Below are 12,756 nucleotides of genomic sequence, written 5' to 3'. Positions count from 1 at the left end.
AGATAAAAATTGTACGGTAATTGTGATAACAAGTTAAGGAAATTTGATCTGATTGTTAGAAGCCATAAGAAGTTATCCTGTACGTGGCAGGCATTCTTCAACTCTTTAGTTCTATTATGGCAATATCGGCCCCTTAACTATGCTGTAAATAAATATATACATTATGTTCCCATGACTTAAAAGATATTTCAACGCACATTTCAAGTAACAATACCAATTTAACTAAAATTACATGAACCTTATAAACCTAATCGAATTACTGACCGTCAATTAATATCGGCTGCTTATAACTGCGTAAGTAACAAAGTTAGAACAGGCACTTTGGGTCTGAAGTGCCTTTAGACCGCTGTCTTCTGATATCGATTCTTATCAACCTTGAAATTTATTTGATAAAACAAAGAGCCGTCAGAATTTGAGGTTCTTCGCTTAAATTTAATCAAATTTCTAAAACGTCAAGAAGTTTTTTTTATAAAATTAAAAACTGTACTATATATATTATAGTCGTTAAAAATAAAAGGAAATACTTAAAATAAAACGATTCTATAAGTCTGCGAAAAATTAAGCATTTAAAGCGAATTCAACATTTTATCGTCGTTTTTATCTAATGATCGATGTTAAGAACTAATAAAGGACGTTTTCCTTGGTAATTTAATAGCGATGGTAATTTTTAAACGTTGTATTTCATATAAAGCACCATTCTGCCGCGACTTCCACGAATGATATCTTCGATACCCTGCGATTTTATTCTCTTAGCGACTTACGCAATACAATGTCACAAAGGTTTGTACACAGGCATGCGTCGCCGACATTTCCTTCTGTCGTCGTAAACGCCAGTCGCACGTCTTTTGTCTGTCGAGCCGAATAAATGACTCGCATCGACGATTAAATGTCGTATGTACAGCTGCGCAAGCTGCGCGCTACGCGATACTTGCAACGCAGGTAATATTATACATATTAGTATTGAAATTTTACGTAGCCTTGTGTACTTTCGTAAAACTTTTCACAATATATCAAAATCAAAGCTCTATAGAACAAACCTCCTTAAAGCCCGGTTCACACTTTTAGTTTTAAACACGCTGTAAAAAATGAAAGTGTTAAGCGGGCTTTAGCTATGGAATTTGACAAAAAAGAACAAATATCGCGTTTCGGATGCGCACTTACCTTAAGCCCTTCAACTGACAGTTATAAGCTTTGTAAACTTTTCAAAATTAATATCTCACAAAAGTTTTAAGCGATACCAATTTTCCGACAGTTTAAGTAGGCGAATTAATTTGGATACGCTCAAATGCCAACTGGAAGGATTCTTAAAAAAATGGTCATCACAGGTAATCGTGTTGTTTATTAAATTAAGATTCTAAACTTCTCCGTTAAATTTTTGACCGTCTACTCTAATGTCGTCCAAACAGTACATGGTATATTTTTCCCTACATACGCCAAATTTATTATAAATATAAAATGAATTTAAATGAGTTATTTACGAACGAGTGATTTAAGATTCATTATTTACTTCAGCACTCTGCTAAACGTAGATCGGGCTGCTGACCTGGAACACATTCGTTCGATTCCTCAACTCCCTGTCGCTACAGAGCTGGACGAGACACTCACTCGTGAGGAGATTGCTCTCGCAATCAAACAACAGAAAAATAAGCGTGCGGTGGGCATTGACTCTATGCCAGGAGAACTGCTTAAATACGGCAGTGATGAATTGCATTCGGCTATATGGGAACACTTTGTTCGTATGTGGCAAGAAGAACAAGTCCCATCTACTTTTAAAGTATCACGTATTAGGTCTCTATATAAGAACAAGGGTGACCGGTCCGACTGTAACTCATATCGTGGTATTTCACTGCTATTAGTCCCTGGAAAAGTCTTTGCACGAGTCTTGCTGAACCGCCTTATGACGCTTTCCGAAAAACTTCTTCCCAAAACTCAGTTCGGCTTCCGGCCAGAACGAGGTACGTGTGAGGCTATATTCTCGGTGAGACAATTACAGGGGAAGAGCAGAGAGCAAGGTCGTCCCCTATATCTCTGTTTTGTTGACCTTGAGAAGGCCTTCGATAGTGTGCCTCGTGAAGCCCTCTGGCTTGTACTTCATAAAATCGGGTGTACAGAGAAGTTTGTGAGACTTATAAGACTCCTGCACGACGACATGCATTGCTGCGTCGCTGTTAACGACGAACAGTCCGATTTTTTCCCCGTCACATGTGGGGTTAAACAGGGATGCGTTCTAACACCCACATTGTTCGCTTTATATTTTTCAGTGGTAGTCCAAGAAGTCTCAAAAACGACTTCTGAAGGTGTCCGTATCCGCTTTCGCATGGATGGCATTATTTTTAATCTCGCCAGACTGAAAGCCCGCACCAAAGTGTCGCATGCCGTGATCACAGAGTTGATGTACGCCGATGACCTGTGCTTCGTAGCAGAATCCCCAGGGGGCCTGCAACAGCTAATGTCTGATTTGAACGAGTCGTGCCAAAAATTTGGTCTAAAAATCAGTGTCAAAAAGACGGAGGTGATGTCTTTGGACATTTATGGTCGCGAGTTACTGAATATTACACTCGGAGGGGATGAGCTGAAGCAGGTGGACAAGTTTCGCTACCTGGGGAGCACAATATCATCTAAGTGTGATCATGATGCAGAGATCAACAGCAGAATTGGCGCTGCTGCAGCTGCCTTTGGCAAGCTGGACTCTAAGGTCTTTAACTCGCACGACTTTAAACTGTCAACGAAGATCGGTGTCTACATGGCAGTCGTGCTGCCTAACATCTTATACTCTGCCGAAACGTGGACAGTGTATCGTCATCACATCCGTATGCTAGACCGATTCCACTTCAAGTGCTTACGGAAAATACTTCACATCCGATGGTCTGACCGCGTACGGAATACTGAAGTGCTGCGAAGGGCCAATGTCGGTGGCATTGAGTCATATCTTATGCGGCGTCAGCTTCGGTGGGGCGGACATGTGACGCGTATGACGGCGGAAAGAACAGCTAAGCGCATCTTTTACTCAGAACTTGAGGAAGGCAATCGGAAGCATGGCGGACAACTCCTCAGGTACAAAGACGTGCTGAAGCGACACATGAAGCAGTGCGACATCAATCCTTCGCTGTGGGAGCAGCAGGCTGCCAGACGGCCGAGTTCTCGTGGGAACAAATATGGAAGAATCAAATAAAACCAAAAAACAAAGAGAGGGAGAGAAGGAGGAAGAGAGACGGGGAGAGAGAGTGGAGAGTGAGGGAAACAGAGAGGGAAATGAGCAAGTGGTCGTCCTTAGCGCGTCCTGCTCCAGTGACGAAAGCTCCAGTGGTGCCGAGGAGGAAGCGTCTGCGCGGCGGCTACGAAGCCACGCCAAAAAGGCTGAGCCGGCGCCAAAGGTGACCCTGAGGTTCATCCCAGGGGAAAAGAAGAAAAAGAGGGCCCTGAGGGACTCGTCTGGCGAGGAGGCAGCACCAGCCGTGGCGAACAAATTGTCCACGGCGGCCAGAGGCCGGATACGAGGCAATGCAGGAAAGCATACTTTCCTGAAGGCGGCAAAGGAAGACCTGGCGAAGGGGTTGGAGAGCGAATCGGGCGACTCCGACCCCACATACCGATGTTCCTATCGGCCGCCAAGCTCGACTGCAACGAGGACGCAGCCAAGCAGGGAGCAGCAGGGCGCCGGCGAAGAACTGCGCAAGCTCCGAGCGGACAACGCTCGACTAGCCAAAGAGCTTGAGCTGGTCCGCGCGGAATTACGCGCCTTTAAGGAGGCATACTCGGAGTCGCAAAAGCGAACGAACGCGATTGCGACTCCGAGGGAGGCGCCCGAGGCCCAGCCGGGACTAGAGGAGGTGCTGAAGAGCGCCCTGGAGGAGATGAGGCGCGAACTCCTACAATCTGTTGGCGGGATGGTGAATGCCCGCCTTCAAGGCTTAGAGTCGCGCCTCCCCCCTGAGCCAGTGGTTAGGCCCCCACTGGCAGCGGACAAGCGGCAGCCGCCGCCGCCGCCCCGGCCTGAAGCCCGATCCGGCCTGGCAGCAGAGGCCATAAGAGGAGACCCGGCGGAACCGGCTCAGGCCCCTAAGGCCAAAGCCAGGCCGGCCAGACGGGGGCCCAAAACGGGCCCCAAAGAACGACCAACTGGCCCTCCACCTCCCCCTCCCCCCTCTCAGGAATTGAGAGGACGGGCAGGGGGAGCCCAGCTACACAAAGCTGTAGCGGGCCAGGAGGACAACGCTCCCCAGGCATCGGGGAGCGAAGTCCAATGGTCAAAGGTGGTCGGCCGAAAGGCTAAGAAAAAGGGCAAAGCTCCGAATCCAGCCGGAGCTCCCCCCCAAGTCGATACAACCCGGCGGGGGACTGTGGCCACCCCCCTCACCAAGGCAGTTAAGATCGTAGCCCCCAAGACGGCTGCTATAAGCCTCACCCTTAAAAAGGGGGCTACGATCTCCACAGCAGAGGGCCAAGTCACCGAGGCCACGTACGCTGAGGTCTTGGCTAAGGCCAAGGCCTCCATCAAACTGAGCGACTTTGGCCTGGAGACGGTGAGGATCCGGACAAGCATGACCGGATCCAAACTCATGGAAGTGGGGGGGGAAACCCCTGAAGAGACTGCAGACCGCCTAGCCTCCGAGCTAACAAAAGTTATTGGGGACTGGGCGGACATCGCCCGCCCGTCCAAATTGGTCGACCTCAGGGTCACTGGCCTGGATGAGACGGTGACCCGTGAGGAAGTGGCGGACAAGTTGGCGACGGCTGGGGGCTGCCCCCCCAGTGCGGTCAAAGTGGGTCTCATCAGGCCCAACTTCTGGGGTGGCGGCTCTGCCATTGTAAAGTGCCCCGCGACGGCTGCCAAGGCAGTCGTCAAAATAGGGAAGGTGGCCATCGGTTGGACCATGGCCACCATCAACGCGGTGCAGGCCCGGCCATTAAGGTGCTTCAAATGCATGATGCTGGGCCACACTCGCGCCCTATGCCCAACGGAAGCGGAGCATGGTCAACTTTGCTTCCGTTGTGGCGAAGCGGGGCACAAGGCGGCCGCCTGCGAGGCGCCCTGTAAATGCACAGTGTGTGCCACCACAGGGCGCCCGCACACGCACGTGATGGGGGGCGACAAATGTGTACCCCCCACCGTAAAAGGAAAGGTGACCAGGCTGCGTCCTAGCCCGCCGCAGCCTAGCCCGCCGCAGCCTAGCCCGCCGCAGCCTAGCCCGCCGCAGCCTAGCCCGCCGGCCGAGGAAGCTATGCAGGTGTCTTAATGCCCGGACACCTGCATAGCGAATTCCTGCAGACCAACGCCAACCACTCCGCCCGCGCACAGGACCTGCTCATGCAGGTCCTGGCGGAGTGGAGAATTGCCGTCGCGGTCGTGGCCGAACCCTACGTGATCCCCCCTCACTCCAACTGGGTTGGGGACACGGAGGGTCTGGTCGGCATAGTGGCGCCGCCGGCGGGCCGACAACGCCTCTCCCTCAGGGAAAGGGGTGCCGGCTATGTGGCGGCAAACTGGGGGGAAGTAGTTCTCATCGGAGTCTACTTCTCCCCAAACAGGAACCTCTCGCAGTTCGAGAGGTTCCTGGATGGCCTGGAACCGGTAGTGCAGAGGGCATCGCCGGCCCAGGTCATCGTGATGGGGGACCTCAACGCTAAGTGCGCGGAGTGGGGGTCCTCCATCACCGACGCGAAAGGGGCGCTTCTCCGGGACTGGGCTACAGTAATCGGCCTAGCCCCGGAGAACCAGGGCACCGCCTACACGTGCGTGCGCGGGCGGGGTGGCTCAGTGGTGGACGTAACGTTCGCCACCCCCGCCATCGGCGCACGCATAACGTGTTGGCGTGTCCTGGAGGAGGTGGAGACCCTGTCCGACCATTTATATATTAGGTTCAGGGTCTCCAACGCGCCCCGCAGGCGTCAGGCCCGGGTGACGGGCGGAAGAGGCGTGGGAGGCTTTCCGAGGTGGAAGCTCTCACGCCTCGACGCGGACCTGGCGGAGGAGGAGGCCGTGGTCCGCGCATGGTCGGCGGACCCCCATCAAGGGATGGGGGTCGAAGAAAGGGCCGTCGGGTTCCGCCGGGACCTGACGGCCATCTGCGACGCCGGGATGCCCCGGGCACGACGCTTCGCGCCCAGGGAAGGCGTATACTGGTGGACGCAGGACCTTGCGGTTCTGCGCGCTGCCAGTAACGCCGCCCGGCGCGCCTTCACCCGTTGCCGAAGACGTCGGCATCGAGTGAATGGTGAACTGGAGCGCCTTCAGGCTGAAATGCGGGCAGCCAAGAAGGCGCTCACCGCCGCCATCGGGGCCGCCAAGGACGCCGCTTATGCGGAGTTCTTGGCGACCCTTGACGCGGACCCATGGGGGCGCCCGTACCGTATGGTACGAGCTAACCTGAAGAGGGCGCCCCCCACGGAGGATATGGAGCCGGCCGTCCTCAGCGCGGTGGTTGAGGGGCTGTTCCCTGACAGCCCCCCATTCGAACCACCGCGCATGGCACCGCCAGATGCGGAGGAGGAGGACACCGCCCTTGACGCTCCTCTGGTAACAGAGGAGGAAATGGATAGGGCGGTTGGCCGGCTCAGGGGCCGGAAGGCTCCGGGACCGGATGGGGTGCCCGGCAAGGTGCTCCCCATCGCCCTCAAACACCTCGGGGCCCGCCTCCGCTGCCTGTTCAGTGATTTTCTGGCAGCGGGGCGCTTCCCTGGGGTGTGGAAGGAGGGACGGCTGGTGCTCATAAGGAAGGAGGGTCGACCCGCACACTCTCCTTCCGGGCACCGGCCACTCGTGATGCTGGATGAGGTCGGGAAGCTGCTTGAAAGAGTGGTGGCTTCCCGCATCATCCAGCATCTGGAGAGGATCGGGCCGCAAATCTCCGAGAACCAATTCGGGTTCCGGTCGGGGCGATCGACCTTAGACGCCCTGACCGCCCTGAAGAGGTTCACGGAGGACGCGGCCCAGAGGGGGCAGGGGGCTATGGCGATATCTCTGGATATTGCCAACGCCTTCGGCTCCCTCCCCTTCGCGGTGATAGAGGAGGCACTCCGATTCCATGGAGTGCCCCTCTATCTCCGGAGGGTCGTAGGACACTACCTGCAGGGGCGGGTAGTGTCCTACATAACAAGGCGAGGGAGAGAGGAAAGGCGGATGGCCTCCGGTGTTCCCCAGGGGTCTGTTCTAGGACCCCTGCTATGGAACATCGGTTTCGACTGGGCCATCCGCGGAGAGGTGCTGCCCCGGATGGCGGTTATCTGCTATGCAGACGATACGATGATCGCCGTCCGGGACACCACCTGGAGGAGATTGAGGCGGAGGGCTGAGGCCGGAGCCACCCTGGTGACCCGGAGAATTGAAGCGCTGGGCCTCCGGGTGGCGCTCTCCAAGACTGAGGCCCTATGTTTTAAAGGGCCGAGGTGGAGGGTGCCGTCGGGGGCAACACTCCGGGTCAACGGGGACGAGGTCGGGGTCAAGGCCAGTATAAAGTATCTGGGCCTTGTCCTCGACGGGGGGTGGCGTTTCGGGGAGCATTTCCGGGCGCTAACCCCCCGGCTCGTAGGCGCGGCAGCAGCCCTCTCGAGGCTCCTTCCGAACCTGAGGGGTCCGGGTGTACAAGCAAGGCAGCTGTACACCATGGTCGTCCGCAGCATGGCCCTGTACGGCGCGCCGATATGGGCAGAGGCCCTAAACGCGTCGAACAGGGCCCTCCTCCGCAGGCCGCAGCGCGTCATTGCAGGACGTGCCTGCAGGGCCTACCGCACGGTAGGCCACGCGGCGGCCTGCGTCCTGGCCGGTACTCCCCCGTGGGAGATAGAAGCGGGAGTGCTGGCCGAGGCATACCGGGCGCGGGTTGAACAAAGAACCCGGGGAGAATCTCTCGCCCCGGAGGAGCTCGCCCACGCCCGGGAGAGGAGAAAGCGGAGGACCATGGAGCTCTGGGTGGAAGGCCTAGCGGACGTCGAATATGGCGTCCGCACAGTCGAGGCCATCCGCCCACAGCTCCCGGAGTGGTGCGGAAGGGGCCACGGGTCCCTCACCTTCCGACTCACGCAGGTGCTGTCCGGACACGGTTGTTTCGGACAGTATCTGCGTCGGATCGGAAGGGAGGAGACGGCGTCGTGCCATGGGTGCGGCGATGAAGAAGATACGGCGCAGCACACACTAGAAGTGTGCTGCGCCTGGACAGAAGAACGCCGCACCCTGGTGGCGACGATAGGCGAGGACCTCTCACTTCCTGGCGTTATACGCGCCATGTTAGAAAGTGAGAGGTCCTGGGACGCCGTTGCCTCCTTCTGCGAAGAGGTGATTTCGCAGAAGGAGGCACAGGAGCGGGAGCGCGAGAACGACCCTCTGGCGCCCCCGCTCCGACGCCGTAGAGTGGGCAGAAGGAGGCGGCAATTCGCTGCTGCCCTTCTCCCCACGCCTCAAGTTTGAGGGGCCGTAAGGGCCATACGCAGGCGGGGTCACGGATGTAAGCTAACGCGTTTCCCGTGGCCCCGCCGTAATGCGTGAGAGGGCAGTCTGGTTTTAGTGGGTATTCCGGTCGCCTTCTGCGGCCGGCGAGTCCCACACTCCCCTACGCCATTGCACAGCCCGGCGTAGGGGGTGCGTAAATGCATTTCCAGACTATAAAAAAAAAAAAAAAAAAAAAAAAAAAAAAAAAAAAAAAAAGGTACAAAGACGTGCTGAAGCGACACATGAAGCAGTGCGACATCAATCCTTCGCTGTGGGAGCAGCAGGCTGCCAGACGGCCGGAGTGGAGAGCGCTAGTTAAACATAGCGTCAAACAATTTGTAAACCGGCGGCTCCTTGAGCTAGATGCCAGACGCGACTAGCTGAAAGCCTGACCACCTGCGGCTATCAGCTATAATTACGTGAACGGTGTGCTCTCATGTCCGCAATGTGCGAGGATTTTCGCAAACAAAATTGGCTACATAAGCCACATGCGAGCACACCAACGTCAAAACCGGAGCTGAAGACAGTCGCCGTGGCCGATATCGCACGGGATTACATCATCATCATCATCATTTACTTGACCATCTAACGTATAACACAGTATAATTTATTGTACGTAGAAAATCAAATGATCTAGACACTCGGCTTTCGTCATTTTACAAACAATAAAAATATAGCAAAATTGCGAAAAAAGCAGTATCCATGTATAGAAACCATAAAAACGTTTTAGCACCTCGGGACGTGTCATCGTTATATCCGCAATGGGTCATCCTTATGACGCTATAAAGTAAAGAAGATTGTATCAGATACTTTGATCGCTCGAATCTATTTCTTTTGTACGTATAAAAAGAAAAATAAAAGTTTCCCTTTACACTTTATTACAACCTAAAAGAGTGATAAAGAGAACACAAAAAATAAAGGCGACATAATATCGGTCATCAATTTGTGAGTGAAATAATTGGGGCACTTCAGTGCTGGTGTCTGGATTTGAATTTTATAATTCTTATTTATTAGATATTGCCACGCAAATTTCCCAAAAAAATCAAAGAATTTTTTACTAGATATATCCCATGTAACAGTTGGTGAAGAATACTAACCCAATGTTTATTACACCTTAGAAAATTATTGTGCATTCTGGCTTGCCTCGGAGAGAAATATCGCACAGGTGGAGCGTACATATATATCTATAACTCTACCTACCCAAGTCGATTTAATTTGTAACGGAGACAGGGGAGCGGTTTCATTTGTTACAATTGAACAAACGGTATATACTACCTACGTTTGGATTTCTTGTATTTATGTCTCAGACTACAAAGTCCAGTCCAGGTAATATAAACTTTCGTTTACGAAACTTACTAAGTACTATGATAACATAATAATACTAATAGACTCGACTTTATTATTAACCATGCTGATTGTTTGAAGATAACCAATATTCAATTTAGTAATTAAATTTCCTGTCAAGTTTTTTACGCTCTACTGTATTCTGTAAATATAAAAACTGTTATGAAATAATGGAAATGAAAATTCCAATATTTTGTCATGTAAACATTTTTTTTATTTTTTCACGACCAGTAATGTAAAAAAAGGTGATGTTATAAAATTAAAATAAAAAAAAATGACAATCTTCTACGTGATTTGTCTACGCTGAAGCGAAACGTTGATCAAACCTGTAGTGTATCGGTATTAATTAAACGGCGGTTGGTTTGGGACTGATTTATTTTAAATCATACAGACGGTAGGTTATACTAACCTACCTACATTTAACACAATATATTACAATCTCTCCCTTAAAAGAATTACAACAAATACAAAGGTTTCAAAACCAACACTTCCCTTCTTTAAAAAAAATATACAATACACATTATAGTACCTACTTTACAACAAATTTCGTTTTCAACAACACATAGCATACATGACAGATGTTGACATACACATACATGTTTTACATTTTAGAACAATATAATGCAGATAAACTCAAATGAACCCATATAAAAAAAACTAAGCCATTGTAATTGAAGAAAACTAACTTCAACCAACAATCATAATTAACTAAATAACATTATCCTCGAATAAACAACAAATTATGGGGTCAACTTATTAACAAACAAACTGAAACATTTTAACACTTTTTTAAATATAATTTAAACATGTTTTTGTACCAAAACTTTAACTTTTTCAAATACAATAAATTTACAACTTTTTCTTTGTAATTCTAAAACATACAGTAACTTCAGATTTAAATATAGTCAACATTAATTCTAGAACAATAAACAAATGAAACATTTTTTTTTTTACACTGTACCTAATAAATGGCGATTACACATTAATATTATTTTAACCGAACTCCATGTCCCTTATCAATTAGAACTTTAAAGTTAAATTGATTCACACTGTAGTAATCGACCCAGTCACTACAATGCACCACGATCACAATGTTACAGATAAATTATAAAAATGGACATTCTGATAAATTTTTCTAATTTCATTATAAAACTCCCGGTAAATCCACTATGAGAACTATAAACTAATACGATACCTCAAATTATAAACTTAAATAAATTAAACTGCCATCAAGTACAAAAATGCAAAATTTTACCTAGCAAAATTCTAATAGTTTTACCTAAAAAATTTCGACAACGAAGCCTGAGTCAGACCTTGTCAACACTATAAGCGACCGCACCAGTGCGCCTGAACCCCCAGTCACATGTGTGCCCTCTGACGACACAAACGACCACGCCAGTGTGCCCGGACTTCCAGACACCTGTCCTTCCTATTACACAACATGTAATTACACCTGCGTCGGACCCCTAGTAACCTGTCCTCCCTACAACACAGCAGGGCCTCCAGTCACTCGTCCACCCTACGACGGGAATGACAATGTGCTCCGCCTTGTCCTCGGCAGTCACACCGTACACTCGCCTTCTCCTCGGCAGTGACATCCCGCACACTCCACACGTAACAAAACCACGCCAGTACGCCCAGACCACCAGCCACTTGTCCGCACTTTAACAGTACAAGCGACCAGTCAGTGCGCCCGGCCAATGTGCTCCGCCTACTCCTCGGCAGTAGCACCGTGTCCTACCTCCTCCTCGGCAGTGACATCCCGCACACTCCACACGTAACAAAACCACGCCAGTACGCCCAGACCACCAGCCACTTGTCCGCACTTTAACAGTACAAGTGACCAGTCAGTGCGCCCGGCCAATGTGCTCCGCCTACTCCTCGGCAGTAGCACTGTGTCCTACCTCCTCTTCGGCAGTGACACCACGCACGCTTCCACGTGCACCAATACGGCTACGCCAGTACGCCCAGACCACCAGCCACTTGCCCGCACTTTAACAGTACAAGTGACCAGCCAGTGCGCCCGGCCAATGTGCTCCGCCTACTCCTTGGCAGTAGCACCGTGTCCTACCTTCTCTTCGGCAGTGACACCACGCACGCTTCCACGTGCACCACCAATACGGCTCCTGCAATATCGCGATACCGATGACAACCCGCGTGCCGCAACTGCCTGCGCTCACGCCGCCGCAGCCCCGCATGTCCCGCTGTCCGCTCCGCCCGCCACCACGCTCGCGACGAACGATGACGACAACTCCCAACTAATGAGCGGACGCGAATCTTCTCCGCAACACAACAACCATTACCATTATCCCTAAATGGCTTAAATAATAATTATGTAAGGAACACATCCTACGTTACAATACAAACCAATCAAGTTATCCGCTTGTGACTTGAAATTAACATTGGCGTAATTCACATACTAACTGCAACATTCGAACTTTATACTAAAATTAATGTGCGATATTTTCGTACAAAATTAAATTGAATAAAACTCATCTTCGATTATCCTACAATTAAATAACACTGAATAATAATTTTACTTTGCACAATACAATTTCATTTTATTACATTTTGTAAGATACGTTACTAGACACGTCATCCTAGCAAAACAGCGACGCGCCTGTCCCGCTCCCACTAGCGGCAACAGCGGTGTAGCTGTCTTACTCGCACTCGCGCTGCATCTAATTGCATTATGCTTTGTCATGATTTGAAAAATTACAAAATGGACGTTGAAATTTTAAAAATCTTTGTCACAATTTACACTAACTTCGAATTGTTTTATACTAAATTTATACAAAAAAAACTGAAACACATCGGCTACCCTTTACCGATTTCAATAAAATAAAAACTACAAAAACATTACGATATAAAATACAAAGCAGATAGTCTTACAGTCATTAACATCACTAGCGTCGTTTAACACTTAACGCTACACTAAATACACGAAGCCTGCGAAACACTCTTCCCCGCAGCTCCCACATTTACCT

The sequence above is a fragment of the Papilio machaon genome, chromosome 1, assembly GCF_912999745.1.
Source record: "Papilio machaon chromosome 1, ilPapMach1.1, whole genome shotgun sequence".
NCBI lineage: Eukaryota > Metazoa > Arthropoda > Insecta > Lepidoptera > Papilionidae > Papilio > Papilio machaon.
This window is presented reverse-complemented; position numbering follows the sequence as displayed.